Source organism: Pelophylax lessonae, assembly GCF_965119305.1.
Source record: "Pelophylax lessonae genome assembly, chromosome: 8".
NCBI lineage: Eukaryota > Metazoa > Chordata > Amphibia > Anura > Ranidae > Pelophylax > Pelophylax lessonae.
The window spans coordinates 117363767-117384636 of record NC_138775.1 but is presented as its reverse complement, the minus strand read 5'-3'; positions in this window follow the sequence as shown (position 1 = coordinate 117384636).

Genomic DNA, 20870 nt, shown 5'->3' with positions numbered 1-20870 from the left:
AATACCCCCTGGTCGGAATGGGGGTAAAATCTTCCGGGGCTTAAGTGGTTAAAAAGCCGGTTTTAGACGATAACTGCATTTGGTAACTAATGGCCTGAAAAAATTTTTTGGGTCAAAATGACTCTATTTTGGTCTCCAAGTGTCTAAAAAGCCTTTTTTTAGTCAAAATAACTTTATTTGATCACCAAAGGTGTGAAAAAACTTTTAGTCAAAATGACTGTATTTATGTCTTATAGGCTCCATGTACACGGGACGCTGGAAATGGACGTTTAGGAGCAGTTGGGCGTTTTTTTCAGAAGTCCCTGAACGCAGCTCCATGTTATCTTATCTGTCCATGTACACATGGTAGTTTACAGTCATTTGCAGGCAGTTGCGTTCAGGGACTTTTTTTAGAACGCAATTATATTGCGTTCGAACGTGTGTTTCCCGACGTTTCAAACGCAGAAACGCGGCCGAACGTGACTAAACGTGACTGAACGTGATGAACCTACGTTCAGCCACGTTATACGTTTTTTTTCTTCCATTCAAAATCAATGGTTCCCTATGGGAGCCTATTGATTTGAATGGAAGGCGCACCGCAAGTCAGATCAGGATGATCCGACTTGCGGCGCGACCTGCACTGTGAGAATCTTAAGGGGGAACTCCACCCAAAAATGGGAAAAAAATTGCGTGGGGTTCCCCCCCAGGTTCCAAACCAGGCCCTTCGGGTCCGGTATGGAATTTGAGGGTAGCCCCACGCCGAAAAAACGGCGTGGGGTCCCCCCCAAAATCCATACCAGACCCTTATCCGAGCATGCAGCCCGGCAGGCCAGGAAAGGGGAGGGGACGAGCGAGCGGCCCCACCCCCCCTGGACCACACCAGGCCACATGCCCTCAACATGGGGGGGTGTTGGTGCTTTGGGGCAGGGGGAGCTCTGCACCCCCCACCTCAAAGCACCCTGCCCCCATGTTGATGAGGACAAGGGCCTCATCCCCACAACCCTGGCCGGTGGTTGTGGGGGTCTGCGGGCAGGGGGCTGATCGGAATCTAGAAGCCCCCTTTAACAAGGGGGCCCCCCAGATCCCGGACCCCCTCCCTGTGTGAATGGGTATTGGGGTACACTGTACCCCTACCCATTCACCCCATAAAAGATAGTGTATGTAAATAAGGACAGGAGACGTTTTGGAAAGTTTATTAAAAATCTTCATCCGGCTCTTCGGGGTCTTCTCCTCTCCGGGGGTCTTCTGCTCTTTTGCTGTCCGCCCTTCTGCTGTCCTCTCTTCTTGTCTTCTCCTCTCCGGGGGTCTTCTGCTGTCTTCTCTCCGTGGGGTCTTCGGCTCTTTTGCTGTCCGCCCTTCTGATGTCCTCTCCTCTCCGGGGGTCTTCTGCTGTCTTCTGGGGTCTTCGGCTCTTTTGCTGTCCGCCCTTCTGATGTCCTCTCTTCTTGTCTTCTCCTCTCCGGTCTTCTGCTCTTGTGCTGTCGGCTGCCGGATCTCCTTCTTCCTCCGGTCCTCCGACGACGACGTCTCCAGCGATTATGCCGGCCTCTGGTCTCTGCAGCTTATTATATAGCCATTAGGGGCGTGGCCGCCAGATGACATCATCGGGAGACCACGCCCCTTGTGTCACATGTGACGACATGTGACGTCACATGTGACACAAGGGGCGTGGTCTCCCGATGACGTCATCTGGCGGTCACGCCCCTAATGGCTATATAATAAGCTGCAGAGACCAGAGGCCGGCATAATCGCTGGAGACGTCGTCGGAGGAGGACCGGAGGAAGAAGGAGAGCCGACAGCCGACAGCACAAGAGCAGAAGACCGGAGAGGAGAAGACAAGAAGAGAGGACATCAGAAGGGCGGACAGCAATAGAGCCGAAGACCCCACGGAGAGAAGACAGCAGAAGACCCCCGGAGAGGAGAAGACAAGAAGAGAGGACAGCAGAAGGGCGGACAGCAAAAGAGCAGAAGACCCCCGGAGAGGAGAAGACCCCGAAGAGCCGGATGAAGATTTTTAATAAACTTTCCAAAACGTCTCCTGTCCTTATTTACATACACTATCTTTTATGGGGTGAATGGGTAGGGGTACAGTGTACCCCAATACCCATTCACACAGGGAGGGGGTCCGGGATCTGGGGGGCCCCCTTGTTAAAGGGGGCTTCTAGATTCCGATCAGCCCCCTGCCCGCAGACCCCCACAACCACCGGCCAGGGTTGTGGGGATGAGGCCCTTGTCCTCATCAACATGGGGGCAGGGTGCTTTGAGGTGGGGGGTGCAGAGCTCCCCCTGCCCCAAAGCACCAACACCCCCCCATGTTGAGGGCATGTGGCCTGGTGTGGTCCAGGGGGGGTGGGGCCGCTCGCTCGTCCCCTCCCCTTTCCTGGTCTGCCGGGCTGCATGCTCGGATAAGGGTCTGGTATGGATTTTGGGGGGGACCCCACGCCGTTTTTTCGGCGTGGGGCTACCCTCAAATTCCATACCGGACCCGAAGGGCCTGGTTTGGAACCTGGGGGGGAACCCCACGCAATTTTTTTCCCATTTTTGGGTGGAGTTCCCCCTTAAGATTCTCACAGTGCAGGTCGCGCCGCAAGTCGGATCATCCTGATCTGACTTGCGGTGCGCCTTCCATTCAAATCAATAGGCTCCCATAGGGAGCCATTGATTTTGAATGGAGGCAGAAAAACGCTGCTAAAAGCAACGTGGCCAAACGTGCAATAACGCAAATGGAAAAAGCTACTGAAAGCACGTTTAACAGCTGCTTTTTCCCGGCGTCAGAAATAGCTTTGCAGGACGTTTTTTCTAACGTCTCGTGTACATGGAGCCTTAAAGTCTTAAAACGCTTGTATTAGACACGATAACTGCATTTGCTCTCCAATGGCCTGAAATTTTATTTTTTGGTCAAAATGACTCTGTTTTGGTCTCCAAGTATCAAAAAAGCATTTTTTAGTCAAAATAGCTGCATTTGGTCACCAAAGGTCTGAAAATTATTTTTTTGTCTAAATGACTGTATTTTTGTCTTTTACAGTCTTAAAAAGCCGGTTTTAGACAAGAAATCTGCATTTTGTCTCCAATGGCCTCAAAAAATGTTTTGGGTCAAAATGACTGTATTTTGGTCTCTCTATATTTTTTAGTCAAAATAACTGCATTTGGTCACCAAAGGTCTGAAAAAATTTTTTTAGTCAAAATGACTGTATTTTTGTCTTTTAGTCTTAAAAAGCCGGTTTTAGACAAGATAACTGCATTTGGTCTCTAATGGCCTGAAAATATTTTTTCAGTATTTTGATCTCCAATTGTCTAAAAAGCCTTTTTTAGTCAAAATAACTGCATTTGGTCACCAAAGGTCTGAAAATTTTTTTTAGTCAAAATGACTATTTTTGTCTTTTAGATTCTTTAAAAAGTCGGTTTAGACAAGATAACTGCATTTTGTCTTCAATGGCCTGAAAAACTGTGGGTCACAATGACTGTATTTTGGTCTTCAAGTGTCTAAAAAGCCTTTTTTTTAGTCAAAAGAACTGCATTTGGTCACCAAAGGTCTGAAAATTTTTTTTAAGTCAAAATGACTGTATTTTTGTCTTTTAGTCTTAAAAAGCCGGTTTTAGACAAGATAACTGCATGTGCTCTCCAATGGTCTACAAAACTATGTGGGTCACAATGACTGTATTTTGGTCTTCAAGTGTCTAAAAAGCCTTTTTTTTAGTCAAAAGAACTGCATTTGGTCACCAAAGGTCTGAAAAAAAATTTTAAGTCAAAATGACTGTATTTTTGTCTTTTAGTCTTAAAAAGCCGGTTTTAGACAAGATAACTGCATTTGGTCTCTAATGGCCTGAAAATATTTTTTCAGTATTTTGGTCTCCAATTGTCTAAAAAGCCTTTTTTAGTCAAAATAACTGCATTTGGTCACCAAAGGTCTGAAATTTTTTTAAGTCAAAATGACTGTATTTTTGTCTTTTAGTCTTAAAAAGCCGGTTTTAGACAAGATAACTGCATTTGGTCTCCAATGGCCTGAAAAATTTTTTGGGGTCAAAATGACTGTATTTTGGTCTCCAATTGTCTAAAAAGCCTTTTTTAGTCAAAATAACTGCATTTGGTCACCAAAGGTCTGGAAAAAAATGTAGTCAAAATAAATATTTTTGTCTTTTACAGTCTTAAAAAGCCGGTTTTAGACAATAATTGCATTTGGTAACCAATGGCCTGAAAAAATGTTTTTGGTCAAAATGACTCTATTTTGGTCTCCAAGTGTCTAAAAAGCCTTTTTTTAGTCAAAATAACTTTATTTGATCACCAAAGGTGTGAAAAAACTTTTAGTCAAAATGACTGTATTTTTGTCTTTTAAAGTCTTAAAACGCTTGTATTAGACACGATAACTGCATTTGCTCTCCAATGGCCTGAAATTTTATTTTTTGGTCAAAATGACTCTGTTTTGGTCTCCAAGTATGAAAAAAGCCTTTTATAGTCAAAATAGCTGCATTTGGTCACCAAAGGTCTGAAAATTGTTTTTTTGTCTAAATGACTGTATTTTTGTCTTTTACAGTCTTAAAAATCCGGTTTTAGACAAGAAATCTGCATTTTGTCTCCAATGGCCTGAAAAAATGTTTTGGGTCAAAATGACTGTATTTTGGTCTCTCTATATTTTATAGTCAAAATAACTGCATTTGGTCACCAAAGGTCTGAAAAAAAATTTTTAAGTCAAAATTAATGTATTTTTGTCTTTTAGTCTTAAAAAGCCGGTTTTAGACAAGATAACTGCATTTGGTCTCCAATGGCCTGAAAAATTTTTTTTAGTCAAAATGACTGTATTTTGGTCTCCAATTGTCTAAAAAGCCTTTTTTCGTCAAAATAACTGCATTTGGTCACCAAAGGTCTGGAAAAAATTTAGTCAAAATAACTGTATTTTTGTCTTTTACTGTCTTAAAAAGCCGGTTTTAGACGATAACTGCATTTGGTAACTAATGGCCGGAAAAATTTTTTGGGGTCAAAATGACTCTATTTTGGTCTCCAAGTGTCTAAAAAGCCTTTTTTTTAGTCAAAATAACTTTATTTGATCACCAAAGGTGTGAAAAAACTTTTAGTCAAAATGACTGTATTTATGTCTTTTAAAGTCTTAAAACGCTTGTATTAGACACGATAACTGCATTTGCTCTCCAATGGCCTGAAATTTTATTTTTTGGTCAAAATGACTCTGTTTTGGTCTCCAAGTATCAAAAAAGCCTTTTTTAGTCAAAATAGCTGCATTTGGTCACCAAAGGTCTGAAAATTGTTTTTTTGTCTAAATGACTGTATTTTTGTCTTTTACAGTCTTAAAAAGCCGGTTTTAGACAAGAAATCTGCATTTTGTCTCCAATGGCCTCAAAAAATGTTTTGGGTCAAAATGACTGTATTTTGGTCTCTCTATATTTTTTAGTCAAAATAACTGCATTTGGTCACCAAAGGTCTGAAAAAATTTTTTAAGTCAAAATGACTGTATTTTTGTCTTTTAGTCTTAAAAAGCCGGTTTTAGACAAGATAACTGCATTTGGTCTCTAATGGCCTGAAAATATTTTTTCAGTATTTTGGTCTCCAATTGTCTAAAAAGCCTTTTTTAGTCAAAATAACTGCATTTGGTCACCAAAGGTCTGAAATTTTTTTTAGTCAAAATGACTATTTTTGTCTTTTAGATTCTTAAAAAGTCGGTTTAGACAAGATAACTGCATTTTGTCTTCAATGGCCTGAAAAACTGTGGGTCACAATGACTGTATTTTGGTCTTCAAGTGTCTAAAAAGCCTTTTTTTTAGTCAAAAGAACTGCATTTGGTCACCAAAGGTCTGAAAATTTTTTTAGTCAAAATGACTATTTTTGTCTTTTAGATTCTTAAAAAAGTCGGTTTAGACAAAATAACTGCATTTTGTCTTCAATGGCCTGAAAAACTGTGGGTCACAATGACTGTATTTTGGTCTTCAAGTGTCTAAAAAGCCTTTTTTTTTTAGTCAAAAGAACTGCATTTGGTCACCAAAGGTCTGAAAAAACTTTTTAAGTCAAAATGACTGTATTTTTGTCTTTTAGTCTTAAAAAGCCGGTTTTAGACAAGATAACTGCACGTGGTCTCCAATGGTCTACAAAACTATGTGGGTCACAATGACTGTATTTTGGTCTTCAAGTGTCTAAAAAGCCTTTTTTTTAGTCAAAAAAACTGCATTTGGTCACCAAAGGTCTGAAAACATTTTTTAGTCAAAATTACTGTATTTTTGTCTTTTAGAGTCTTAAAAAGCCGGTTTTAGACAAGATAACTGCATTTGGTCTCTAATGGCCTGAAAATATTTTTTCAGTATTTTGGTCTCCAATTGTCTAAAAAGCCTTTTTTAGTCAAAAGAACTGCATTTGGTCACCAAAGGTCTGAAAACATTTTTTAGTCAAAATGACTGTATTTTTGTCTTTTAGAGTCTTAAAAAGCCGGTTTTAGATAAGATAACTGCATTTGGTCTCCAATGGCCTACAAAACTATGTGGGTCACAATGACTGTATTTTGGTCTTCAAGTGTCTAAAAATCCTTTTTTAGTCAAAAGAACTGCATTTTGTTCACCAAAGGTCTGAAAACATTTTTTAGTCAAAATAACTGAATTTTGTTTTTTAGAGTCTTATAAAGACGGTTTTAGGCAAGATAACTGCAGTTTGTCTCCAATGGCCTGAAAAAACGTTTTGGGTAAAATGACTGTATTTTGGTCTCCAAGTGTCTAAAAAGCCTTTTTTAGTCAAAATAACTGCATTTGGTCACCAAAGGTCTGAAATTTTTTTTAAGTCAAAATGACTGTATTTTTGTCTTTTAGTCTTAAAAAGCCGGTTTTAGACAAGATAACTGCATTTGGTTTCCAATGGCCTGAAAAATTCTTTGGGGTCAAAATGACTGTATTTTGTTCTTCAAGTGTCTAAAAAGCCTTTTTTAGTCAAAATAACTGCATTTGGTCACCAAAGGTCTGAAATTTTTTTTAAGTCAAAATGACTGTATTTTTGTCTTTTAGTCTTAAAAAGCCGGTTTTAGACAAGATAACTGCATTTGGTCTCCAATGGCCTGAAAAATTTTTTGGGGTCAAAATGACTGTATTTTGGTCTCCAATTGTCTAAAAAGCCTTTTTTTAGTCAAAATAACTGCATTTGGTCACCAAAGGTCTGGAAAAAAATTTAGTCAAAATAAATATTTTTGTCTTTTACAGTCTTAAAAAGCCGGTTTTAGACAATAACTGCATTTGGTAACCAATGGCCTGAAAAAATGTTTTTGGTCAAAATGACTCTATTTTGGTCTCCAAGTGTCTAAAAAGCCTTTTTTTAGTCAAAATAACTTTATTTGATCACCAAAGGTGTGAAAAAACTTTTAGTCAAAATGACTGTATTTTTGTCTTTTAAAGTCTTAAAACACTTGTATTAGACACAATAACTACATTTGCTCTCCAATGGCCTGAAATTTTATTTTTTGGTCAAAATGACTCTGTTTTGGTCTCCAAGTATGAAAAAAGCCTTTTATAGTCAAAATAGCTGCATTTGGTCACCAAAGGTCTGAAAATTGTTTTTTTGTCTAAATGACTGTATTTTTGTCTTTTACAGTCTTAAAAAGACGGTTTTAGACAAGAAATCTGCATTTTGTCTCCAATGGCCTGAAAAAATGTTTTGGGTCAAAATGACTGTATTTTGGTCTCTCTATATTTTATAGTCAAAATAACTGCATTTGGTCACCAAAGGTCTGAAAAAAATTTTTAAGTCAAAATTAATGTATTTTTGTCTTTTAGTCTTAAAAAGCCGGTTTTAGACAAGATAACTGCATTTGGTCTCCAATGGCCTGAAAAAATTTTTTTAGTCAAAATGACTGTATTTTGGTCTCCAATTGTCTAAAAAGCCTTTTTTCGTCAAAATAACTGCATTTGGTCACCAAAGGTCTGGAAAAAATTTAGTCAAAATAACTGTATTTTTGTCTTTTACAGTCTTAAAAAGCCGGTTTTAGACGATAACTGCATTTGGTAACTAATGGCCTGAAAAATTTTTTGGGGTCAAAATGACTCTATTTTGGTCTCCAAGTGTCTAAAAAGCCTTTTTTTAGTCAAAATAACTTTATGTGATCACCAAAGGTGTGAAAAAACTTTTAGTCAAAATGACTGTATTTATGTCTTTTAAAGTCTTAAAACGCTTGTATTAGACACGATAACTGCATTTGCTCTCCAATGGCCTGAAATTTTTTTTTGGTCAAAATGACTCTGTTTTGGTCTCCAAGTATCAAAAAAGCCTTTTTTAGTCAAAATAGCTGCATTTGGTCACCAAAGGTCTGAAAATTGTTTTTTTGTCTAAATGACTGTATTTTTGTCTTTTACAGTCTTAAAAAGCCGGTTTTAGACAAGAAATCTGCATTTTGTCTCCAATGGCCTCAAAAAATGTTTTGGGTCAAAATGACTGTATTTTGGTCTCTCTATATTTTTTAGTCAAAATAACTGCATTTGGTCACCAAAGGTCTGAAAAAAATTTTTAAGTCAAAATGACTGTATTTTTGTCTTTTAGTCTTAAAAAGCCGGTTTTAGACAAGATAACTGCATTTGGTCTCTAATGGCCTGAAAATATTTTTTCAGTATTTTGGTCTCCAATTGTCTAAAAAGCCTTTTTTAGTCAAAATAACTGCATTTGGTCACCAAAGGTCTGAAAATTTTTTTAGTCAAAATGACTATTTTTGTCTTTTAGATTCTTAAAAAAGTCGGTTTAGACAAGATAACTGCATTTTGTCTTCAATTGCCTGAAAAACTGTGGGTCACAATGACTGTATTTTGGTCTTCAAGTGTCTAAAAAGCCTTTTTTTTAGTCAAAAGAACTGCATTTGGTCACCAAAGGTCTGAAAAATTTTTTTAAGTCAAAATGACTGTATTTTTGTCTTTTAGTCTTAAAAAGCCGGTTTTAGACAAGATAACTGCATTTGGTCTTTAATGGCCTGAAAATATTTTTTCAGTATTTTGGTCTCCAATTGTCTAAAAAGCCTTTTTTAGTCAAAAGAACTGCATTTGGTCACCAAAGGTCTGAAAACATTTTTTAGTCAAAATGACTGTATTTTTGTCTTTTAGAGTCTTAAAAAGCCGGTTTTAGATAAGATAACTGCATTTGGTCTCCAATGGCCTACAAAACTATGTGGGTCACAATGACTGTATTTTGGTCTTCAAGTGTCTAAAAATCCTTTTTTAGTCAAAAGAACTGCATTTTGTTCACCAAAGGTCTGAAAACATTTTTTAGTCAAAATAACTGAATTTTGTTTTTTAGAGTCTTATAAAGACGGTTTTAGGCAAGATAACTGCAGTTTGTCTCCAATGGCCTGAAAAAACTTTTTGGGTAAAATGACTGTATTTTGGTCTCCAAGTGTCTAAAAAGCCTTTTTTAGTCAAAATAACTGCATTTGGTCACCAAAGGTCTGAAATTTTTTTTAAGTCAAAATGACTGTATTTTTGTCTTTTAGTCTTAAAAAGCAAGTTTTAGGCAAGATAACTGCATTTGGTCTCCAATTGCCTGAAAAATTTTTTGGGGTCAAAATGACTGTATTTTGGTCTCCAATTGTCTAAAAAGCCTTTTTTAGTCAAAATAACTGCATTTGGTCACCAAAGGTCTGGAAAAAATTTAGTCAAAATAACTATTTTTGTCTTTTACAGTCTTAAAAAGCCGGTTTTAGACAATAACTGCATTTGGTAACCAATGGCCTAAAAAAATGTTTTTGGTCAAAATGACTCTATTTTGGTCTCCAAGTGTCTAAAAAGCTTTTTTTTAGTCAAAATAACTTTATTTGATCACCAAAGGAGTGAAAAAACTTTTAGTCAAAATGACTGTATTTTTGTCTTTTAAAGTCTTAAAACGCTTGTATTAAACACTATAACTGCATTTGCTCTCCAATGGCCTGAAATTTTATTTTTTGGTCAAAATGACTCTGTTTTGGTCTCCAAGTATGAAAAAAGCCTTTTATAGTCAAAATAGCTGCATTTGGTCACCAAAGGTCTGAAAATTGTTTTTTTGTCTAAATGACTGTATTTTTGTCTTTTACAGTCTTAAAAAGCCGGTTTTAGACAAGAAATCTGCATTTTGTCTGCAATGGCCTGAAAAAATATTTTGGGTCAAAATGACTGTATTTTGGTCTCTCTATATTTTATAGTCAAAATAACTGCATTTGGTCACCAAAGGTCTGAAAAATTTTTTTTAAGTCAAAATTAATGTATTTTTGTCTTTTAGTCTTAAAAAGCCGGTTTTAGACAAGATAACTGCATTTGGTCTCCAATGGCCTGAAAAAATTTTTTTAGTCAAAATGACTGTATTTTGGTCTCCAATTGTCTAAAAAGCCTTTTTTAGTCAAAATAACTGCATTTGGTCACCAAAGGTCTGGAAAAAAATTTAGTCAAAATAACTGTATTTTTGTCTTTTACAGTCTTAAAAAGCCGGTTTTAGACGATAACTGCATTTGGTAACTAATGGCCTGAAAAAATGTTTTTGGTCAAAATGACTCTATTTTGGTCTCCAAGTGTCTAAAAAGCCTTTTTTTAGTCAAAATAACTTTATTTGATCACCAAAGGTGTGAAAAATTTTTTAGTCAAAATGACTGTATTTATGTCTTTTAAAGTCTTAAAACGCTTGTATTAGACACGATAACTGCATTTGCTCTCCAATGGCCTGAAATTTTATTTTTTGGTCAAAATGACTCTGTTTTGGTCTCCAAGTATCAAAAAAGCCTTTTTTAGTCAAAATAGCTGCATTTGGTCACCAAAGGTCTGAAAATTGTTTTTTTTGTCTAAATGACTGTATTTTTGTCTTTTACAGTCTTAAAAAGCCGGTTTTAGACAAGAAATCTGCATTTTGTCTCCAATGGCCTCAAAAAATGTTTTGGGTCAAAATGACTGTATTTTGGTCTCTCTATATTTTTTAGTCAAAATAACTGCATTTGGTCACCAAAGGTCTGAAAAAATTTTTAAGTCAAAATGACTGTATTTTTGTCTTTTAGTCTTAAAAAGCCGGTTTTAGACAAGATAACTGCATTTGGTCTCTAATGGCCTGAAAATATTTTTTTCAGTATTTTGGTCTCCAATTGTCTAAAAAGCCCTTTTTAGTCAAAATAACTGCATTTGGTAACCAATGGCCTGAAAAAATGTTTTTGGTCAAAATGACTCTATTTTGGTCTCCAAGTGTCTAAAAAGCCTTTTTTTAGTCAAAATAACTTTATTTGATCACCAAAGGTGTGAAAAAACTTTTAGTCAAAATGACTGTATTTTTGACTTTTAAAGTCTTAAAACTCTTGTATTAGACACGATAACTGCATTTGCTCTCCAATGGCCTGAAATGTTATTTTTTGGTCAAAATGACTCTGTTTTGGTCTCCAAGTATGAAAAAAGCCTTTTATTGTCAAAATAGCTGCATTTGGTCACCAAAGGTCTGAAAATTGTTTTTTGTCTAAATGACTGTATTTTTGTCTTTTACAGTCTTAAAAAGCCGGTTTTAGACAAGAAATCTGCATTTTGTCTCCAATGGCCTGAAAAAATGTTTTGGGTCAAAATGACTGTATTTTGGTCTCTCTATATTTTTTAGTCAAAATAACTGCATTTGGTCACCAAAGGCCTGAAAAAAATTTTTAAGTCAAAATTAATGTTTTTTTGTCTTTTAGTCTTAAAAAGCCGGTTTTAGACAAGATAACTGCATTTGGTCTCCAATGGCCTGAAAAAATTTTTTTGGTCAAAATGACTGTATTTTGTCTCCAATTGTCTAAAAAGCCTTTTTTAGTCAAAATAACTGCATTTGGTCACCAAAGGTCTGGAAAAAAATTTTGTCAAAATAACTGTATTTTTGTCTTTTACAGTCTTAAAAAGCCGGTTTTAGACGATAACTGCATTTGGTAACTAATGGCCTGAAAAAATGTTTTTGGTCAAAATGACTCTATTTTGGTCTCCAAGTGTCTAAAAAGCCTTTTTTTTAGTCAAAATAACTTTATTTGATCACCAAAGGTGTGAAAAAACTTTTAGTCAAAATGACTGTATTTTTGTCTTTTAAAGTCTTAAAACGCTTGAATTAGACACGATATCTGCATTTGCTCTCCAATGGCCTGAAATTTTATTTTTTGGTCAAAATGACTCTGTTTTAGTCTCCAAGTATCAAAAAAGCCGTTTTAGTCAAAATAGCTGCATTTGGTCACCAAAGGTCTGAAAATTGTTTTTTAAGTCAAAATGACTGTATTTTTGTCTTTAAGTCTTAAAAAGCCGGTTTTAGACAAGAAATCTGCATTTGGTCTCCAATGGCCTGAAAAAATTTTTTTGGTCAAAATGACTGTATTTTGGTCTCCAATTGTCTAAAAAGCCTTTTTTGTCAAAATAACTGCATTTGGTCACCAAAGGTCTGGAAAAAAATTTAGTCAAAATAACTGTATTTTTGTCTTTTACAGTCTTAAAAAGCCGGTTTTAGACGATAACTGCATTTGGTAACTAATGGCCTGAAAAAATGTTTTTGGTCAAAATGACTCTATTTTGGTCTCCAAGTGTCTAAAAAGCCTTTTTTTTTAGTCAAAATAACTTTATTTGATCACCAAAGGTGTGAAAAAACTTTTAGTCAAAATGACTGTATTTTTGTCTTTGAAAGTCTTAAAACGCTTGTATTAGACACGATAACTGCATTTGCTCTCCAATGGCCTGAAATTTTATTTTTTGGTCAAAATGACTCTGTTTTGGTCTCCAAGTATCAAAAAAGCCTTTTTTAGTCAAAATAGCTGCATTTGGTCACCAAAGGTCTGAAAATTGTTTTTTTGTCTAAATGACTGTATTTTTGTCTTTTACAGTCTTAAAAAGCCGGTTTTAGACAAGATAACTGCATTTGGTCTCCAATGGCCTGAAAAAATATTTGGGGTCAAAATGACTGTATTTTGGTCTCCAATTGTTTAAAAAGCCTTTTTAGTCAATATAACTGCATTTGGTCACCAAAGGTCTGAAATTTTTTTAGTCAAAATGAATATTTTTGTCTTTTAGATTCTTATAAAGCCGGTTTAGACAAAATAACTGCATTTTGTCTTCAATGCCCTGAAAAAACTATTTGGGTTAAAATGACTGTATTTTGTTCTTCAAGTGCCTAAAAAGCCTTTTTTTGTCAAAATAACTGCATTTGGTCACCAAAGGTCTGGAAAAAAATTTAGTCAAAATAACTGTATTTTTGTCTTTTACAGTCTTAAAAAGCCGGTTTTAGACAAGATAACTGCATTTGGTCTCCAATGGCCTGAAAAAAAAATTTTGGTCAAAATGACTGTATTTTGGTCTCCAATTGTCTAAAAAGCCTTTTTTAGTCAAAATAACTGCATTTGTTCACCAAAGGTCTGGAAAAAAATTTAGTCAAAATAACTGTATTTTTGTCTTTTACAGTCTTAAAAACCCGATTTTAGACGATAACTGCATTTGGTAACTAATGGCCTGAAAAAATGTTTTTGGTCAAAATGACTATTTTGGTCTCCAAGTGTCTAAAAAGCCTTTTTTTAGTCAAAATAACTTTATTTGATCACCAAAGGTGTGAAAAAACTTTTAGTCAAAATGACTGTATTTTTGTCTTGTAAAGTCTTAAAACGCTTGAATTAGACACGATATCTGCATTTGCTCCCCAATAGAATGAAATTTTATTTTTTGGTCAAAATTACTCTGTTTTAGTCTCCAAGTATCAAAAAAGCCGTTTTTAGTCAAAATAGCTGCATTTGGTCACCAAAGGTCTGAAAATTGTTTTTTAAGTCAAAATGACTGTATTTTTGTCTTTTAGTCTTAAAAAGCCGGTTTTAGACAAGATAACTGCATTTGGTCTCCAATGGCCTGTTTTAGTCTCCAAGTATCAAAAAAGCCATTTTTAGTCAAAATAGCTGCATTTGGTCACCAAAGGTCTGAAAATTGTTTTTTTGTCTAAATGACTGTATTTTTGTCTTTTACAGTCTTAAAAAGCCGGTTTTAGACAAGAAATCTGCATTTTGTCTCCAATGGCCTGAAAAAATGTTTTGGGTCAAAATGACTGTATTTTGGTCTCTATATTTTTTAGTCAAAATAACTGCATTTGGTCACCAAAGGCCTGAAAAAAAATTTTTATGTCAAAATTAATGTTTTTTTGTCTTTTAGTCTTAAAAAGCCGGTTTTAGACAAGATAACTGCATTTGGTCTCCAATGGCCTGAAAAAAATTTTTTGGTCAAAATGACTGTATTTTGGTCTCCAATTGTCTAAAAAGCCTTTTTTGGTCAAAATAACTGCATTTGGTCACCAAAGGTCTGGAAAAAAAATTATTCAAAATAACTGTATTTTTGTCTTTTACAGTCTTAAAAAGCCGGTTTTAGACGATAACTGCATTTGGTAACTAATGGCCTGAAAAAATGTTTTTGGTCAAAATGACTCTATTTTGGTCTCCAAGTGTCTAAAAAGCCTTTTTTTTAGTCAAAATAACTTTATTTGATCACCAAAGGTGTGAAAAAACTTTTAGTCAAAATGAACTGTATTTTTGTCTTTTAAAGTCTTAAAACGCTTGAATTAGACACGATATCTGCATTTGCTCTCCAATGGCCTGAAATTTTATTTTTTTGGTCAAAATGACTCTGTTTTAGTCTCCAAGTATCAAAAAAGCCGTTTTAGTCAAAATAGCTGCATTTGGTCACCAAAGGTCTGAAAATTGTTTTTTAAGTCAAAATGACTGTATTTTTGTCTTTAAGTCTTAAAAAGCCGGTTTTAGACAAGAAATCTGCATTTGGTCTCCAATGGCCTGAAAAAAATTTTTTGGTCAAAATGACTGTATTTTGGTCTCCAATTGTCTAAAAAGCCTTTTTTGTCAAAATAACTGCATTTGGTCACCAAAGGTCTGGAAAAAAATTTAGTCAAAATAACTGTATTTTTGTCGTTTACAGTCTTAAAAAGCCGGTTTTAGACGATAACTGCATTTGGTAACTAATGGCCTGAAAAAATGTTTTTGGTCAAAATGACTCTATTTTGGTCTCCAAGTGTCTAAAAAGCCTTTTTTTAGTCAAAATAACTTTATTTGATCACCAAAGGTGTGAAAAAACTTTTAGTCAAAATGACTGTATTTTTGTCTTTGAAAGTCTTAAAACGCTTGTATTAGACACGATAACTGCATTTGCTCTCCAATGGCCTGAAATTTTATTTTTTGGTCAAAATGACTCTGTTTTGGTCTCCAAGTATCAAAAAAGCCTTTTTTAGTCAAAATAGCTGCATTTGGTCACCAAAGGTCTGAAAATTGTTTTTTTGTCTAAATGACTGTATTTTTGTCTTTTACGGTCTTAAAAAGCCGGTTTTAGACAAGATAACTGCATTTGGTCTCCAATGGCCTGAAAAAATATTTGGGGTCAAAATGACTGTATTTTGGTCTCCAATTGTTTAAAAAGCCTTTTTAGTCAATATAACTGCATTTGGTCACCAAAGGTCTGAATTTTTTTTTAGTCAAAATGAATATTTTTGTCTTTTAGATTCTTATAAAGCCGGTTTAGACAAAATAACTGCATTTTGTCTTCAATGCCCTGAAAAAACTATTTGGGTCAAAATGACTGTATTTTGTTCTTCAAGTGCCTAAAAAGCCTTTTTTTGTCAAAATAACTGCATTTGGTCACCAAAGGTCTGAAAAAAAAATTTAGTCAAAATAACTGTATTTTTGTCTTTTACAGTCTTAAAAAGCCGGTTTTAGACAAGATAACTGCATTTGGTCTCCAATGGCCTGAAAAAAAAATTTTGGTCAAAATGACTGTATTTTGGTCTCCAATTGTCTAAAAAGCCTTTTTTAGTCAAAATAACTGCATTTGGTCACCAAAGGTCTGGAAAAAAATTTAGTCAAAATAACTGTATTTTTGTCTTTTACAGTCTTAAAAACCCGATTTTAGACGATAACTGCATTTGGTAACTAATGGCCTGAAAAAATGTTTTTGGTCAAAATGACTCTATTTTGGTCTCCAAGTGTCTAAAAAGCCTTTTTTTAGTCAAAATAACTTTGTTTGATCACCAAAGGTGTGAAAAAACTTTTAGTCAAAATGACTGTATTTTTGTCTTTTAAAGTCTTAAAACGCTTGAATTAGACACGATATCTGCATTTGCTCCCCAATAGAATGAAATTTTATTTTTTGGTCAAAATTACTCTGTTTTAGTCTCCAAGTATCAAAAAAGCCGTTTTTAGTCAAAATAGCTGCATTTGGTCACCAAAGGTCTGAAAATTGTTTTTTAAGTCAAAATGACTGTATTTTTGTCTTTTAGTCTTAAAAAGCCGGTTTTAGACAAGATAACTGCATTTGGTCTCCAATGGCCTGTTTTAGTCTCCAAGTATCAAAAAAGCCGTTTTTAGTCAAAATAGCTGCATTTGGTCACCAAAGGTCTGAAAATTGTTTTTTTGTCTAAATGACTGTATTTTTGTCTTTTACAGTCTTAAAAAGCCGGTTTTAGACAAGAAATCTGCATTTTGTCTCCAATGGCCTGAAAAAATGTTTTGGGTCAAAATGACTGTATTTTGGTCTCTATATTTTTTAGTCAAAATAACTGCATTTGGTCACCAAAGGCCTGAACAAAAAAATTTTAAGTCAAAATTAATGTTTTTTTGTCTTTTAGTCTTAAAAAGCCGGTTTTAGACAAGATAACTGCATTTGGTCTCCAATGGCCTGAAAAAAATTTTTTGGTCAAAATGACTGTATTTTGGTCTCCAATTGTCTAAAAAGCCTTTTTTGGTCAAAATAACTGCATTTGGTCACCAAAGGTCTGGAAAAAAAATTATTCAAAATAACTGTATTTTTGTCTTTTACAGTCTTAAAAAGCCGGTTTTAGACGATAACTGCATTTGGTAACTAATGGCCTGAAAAAATGTTTTTGGTCAAAATGACTCTATTTTGGTCTCCAAGTGTCTAAAAAGCCTTTTTTTAGTCAAAATAACTTTATTTGATCACCAAAGGTGTGAAAAAACTTTTAGTCAAAATGACTGTATTTTTGTCTTTTAAAGTCTTAAAACGCTTGAATTAGACACGATATCTGCATTTGCTCTCCAATGGCCTGAAATTTTATTTTTTGGTCAAAATGACTCTGTTTTAGTCTCCAAGTATCAAAAAAGCCGTTTTAGTCAAAATAGCTGCATTTGGTCACCAAAGGTCTGAAAATTGTTTTTTAAGTCAAAATGACTGTATTTTTGTCTTTAAGTCTTAAAAAGCCGGTTTTAGACAAGAAATCTGCATTTGGTCTCCAATGGCCTGAAAAAATTTTTTTGGTCAAAATGACTGTATTTTGGTCTCCAATTGTCTAAAAAGCCTTTTTTGTCAAAATAACTGCATTTGGTCACCAAAGGTCTGGAAAAAAATTTAGTCAAAATAACTGTATTTTTGTCTTTTACAGTCTTAAAAAGCCGGTTTTAGACGATAACTGCATTTGGTAACTAATGGCCTGAAAAAATGTTTTTGGTCAAAATGACTCTATTTTGGTCTCCAAGTGTCTAAAAAGCCTTTTTTTAGTCAAAATAACTTTATTTGATCACCAAAGGTGTGAAAAAACTTTTAGTCAAAATGACTGTATTTTTGTCTTTGAAAGTCTTAAAACGCTTGTATTAGACACGATAACTGCATTTGCTCTCCAATGGCCTGAAATTTTATTTTTTGGTCAAAATGACTCTGTTTTGGTCTCCAAGTATCAAAAAAGCCTTTTTTAGTCAAAATAGCTGCATTTGGTCACCAAAGGTCTGAAAATTGTTTTTTTGTCTAAATGACTGTATTTTTGTCTTTTACAGTCTTAAAAAGCCGGTTTTAGACAAGATAACTGCATTTGGTCTCCAATGGCCTGAAAAAATATTTGGGGTCAAAATGACTGTATTTTGGTCTCCAATTGTTTAAAAAGCCTTTTTAGTCAATATAACTGCATTTGGTCACCAAAGGTCTGAAATTTTTTTTAGTCAAAATGAATATTTTTGTCTTTTAGATTCTTATAAAGCCGGATTAGACAAAATAACTGCATTTTGTCTTCAATGCCCTGAAAAAACTATTTGGGTCAAAATGACTGTATTTTGTTCTTCAAGTGCCTAAAAAGCCTTTTTTTTGTCAAAATAACTGCATTTGGTCACCAAAGGTCTGGAAAAAAATTTAGTCAAAATAACTGTATTTTTGTCTTTTACAGTCTTAAAAAGCCGGTTTTAGACAAGATAACTGCATTTGGTCTCCAATGGCCTGAAAAAAAAATTTTTGGTCAAAATGACTGTATTTTGGTTTCCAATTGTCTAAAAAGCCTTTTTTAGTCAAAATAACTGCATTTGGTCACCAAAGGTCTGGAAAAAAATTTAGTCAAAATAACTGTATTTTTGTCTTTTACAGTCTTAAAAACCCGATTTTAGACGATAACTGCATTTGGTAACTAATGGCCTGAAAAAATGTTTTTGGTCAAAATGACTCTATTTTGGTCTCCAAGTGTCTAAAAAGCCTTTTTTTAGTCAAAATAACTTTATTTGATCACCAAAGGTGTGAAAAAACTTTTAGTCAAAATGACTGTATTTTTGTCTTTTAAAGTCTTAAAACGCTTGAATTAGACACGATATCTGCATTTGCTCCCCAATAGAATGAAATTTTATTTTTTGGTCAAAATTACTCTGTTTTAGTCTCCAAGTATCAAAAAAGCCGTTTTTAGTCAAAATAGCTGCATTTGGTCACCAAAGGTCTGAAAATTGTTTTTTAAGTCAAAATGACTGTATTTTTGTCTTTTAGTCTTAAAAAGCCGGTTTTAGACAAGATAACTGCATTTGGTCTCCAATGGCCTGTTTTAGTCTCCAAGTATCAAAAAAGCCGTTTTTAGTCAAAATAGCTGCATTTGGTCACCAAAGGTCTGAAAATTGTTTTTTTGTCTAAATGACTGTATTTTTGTCTTTTACAGTCTTAAAAAGCCGGTTTTAGACAAGAAATCTGCATTTTGTCTCCAATGGCCTGAAAAAATGTTTTGGGTCAAAATGACTGTATTTTGGTCTCTATATTTTTTAGTCAAAATAACTGCATTTGATCACCAAAGGCCTGAAAAAAATTTTTAAAGTCAAAATTAATGTTTTTTTGTCTTTTAGTCTTAAAAAGCCGGTTTTAGACAAGATAACTGCATTTGGTCTCCAATGGCCTGAAAAAATTTTTTTGGTCAAAATGACTGTATTTTGGTCTCCAATTGTCTAAAAAGCCTTTTTTGGTCAAAATAACTGCATTTGGTCACCAAAGGTCTGGAAAAAAAATTATTCAAAATAACTGTATTTTTGTCTTTTACAGTCTTAAAAAGCCGGTTTTAGACGATAACTGCATTTGGTAACTAATGGCCTGAAAAAATGTTTTTGGTCAAAATGACTCTATTTTGGTCTCCAAGTGTCTAAAAAGCCTTTTTTTAGTCAAAATATCTTTATTTGATCACCAAAGGTGTGAAAAAACTTTTAGTCAAAATGACTGTATTTTTGTCTTTTAAAGTCTTAAAACGCTTGAATTAGACACGATATCTGCATTTGCTCTCCAATGGCCTGAAATTTTATTTTTTGGTCAAAATGACTCTGTTTTAGTCTCCAAGTATCAAAAAAGCCGTTTTAGTCAAAATAGCTGCATTTGGTCACCAAAGATCTGAAAATTGTTTTTTAAGTCAAAATGACTGTATTTTTGTCTTTAAGTCTTAAAAAGCCGGTTTTAGACAAGAAATCTGCATTTGGTCTCCAATGGCCTGAAAAATTTTTTTTGGTCAAAATGACTGTATTTTGGTCTCCAATTGTCTAAAAAGCCTTTTTTGTCAAAATAACTGCATTTGGTCACCAAAGGTCTGGAAAAAAATTTAGTCAAAATAACTGTATTTTTGTCTTTTACAGTCTTAAAAAGCCGGTTTTAGACGATAACTGCATTTGGTAACTAATGGCCTGAAAAAATGTTTTTGGTCAAAATGACTCTATTTTGGTTTCCAAGTGTCTAAAAAGCCTTTTTTTAGTCAAAATAACTTTATTTGATCACCAAAGGTGTGAAAAAACTTTTAGTCAAAATGACTGTATTTTTGTCTTTGAAAGTCTTAAAACGCTTGTATTAGACACGATAACTGCATTTGCTCTCCAATGGCCTGAAATTTTATTTTTTGGTCAAAATGACTCTGTTTTGGTCTCCAAGTATCAAAAAAGCCTTTTTTAGTCAAAATAGCTGCATTTGGTCACCAAAGGTCTGAAAATTGTTTTTTTGTCTAAATGACTGTATTTTTGTCTTTTACAGTCTTAAAAAGCCGGTTTTAGACAAGATAACTGCATTTGGTCTCCAATGGCCTGAAAAAATATTTGGGGTCAAAATGACTGTATTTTGGTCTCCAATTGTTTAAAAAGCCTTTTTAGTCAATATAACTGCATTTGGTCACCAAAGGTCTGAAATTTTTTTTAGTCAAAATGAATATTTTTGTCTTTTAGATTCTTATAAAGCCGGTTTAGACAAAATAACTGCATTTTGTCTTCAATGCCCTGAAAAAACTATTTGGGTCAAAATGACTGTATTTTGTTCTTCAAGTGCCTAAAAAGCCTTTTTTTGTCAAAATAACTGCATTTGGTCACCAAAGGTCTGGAAAAAAATTTAGTCAAAATAACTGTATTTTTGTCTTTTACAGTCTTAAAAAGCCGGTTTTAGACAAGATAACTGCATTTGGTCTCCAATGGCCTGAAAAAAAAATTTTGGTCAAAATGACTGTATTTTGGTCTCCAATTGTCTAAAAAGCCTTTTTTAGTCAAAATAACTGCATTTGGTCACCAAAGGTCTGGAAAAAAATTTAGTCAAAATAACTGTATTTTTGTCTTTTACAGTCTTAAAAACCCGATTTTAGACGATAACTGCATTTGGTAACTAATGGCCTGAAAAAATGTTTTTGGTCAAAATGACTCTATTTTGGTCTCCAAGTGTCTAAAAAGCCTTTTTTTA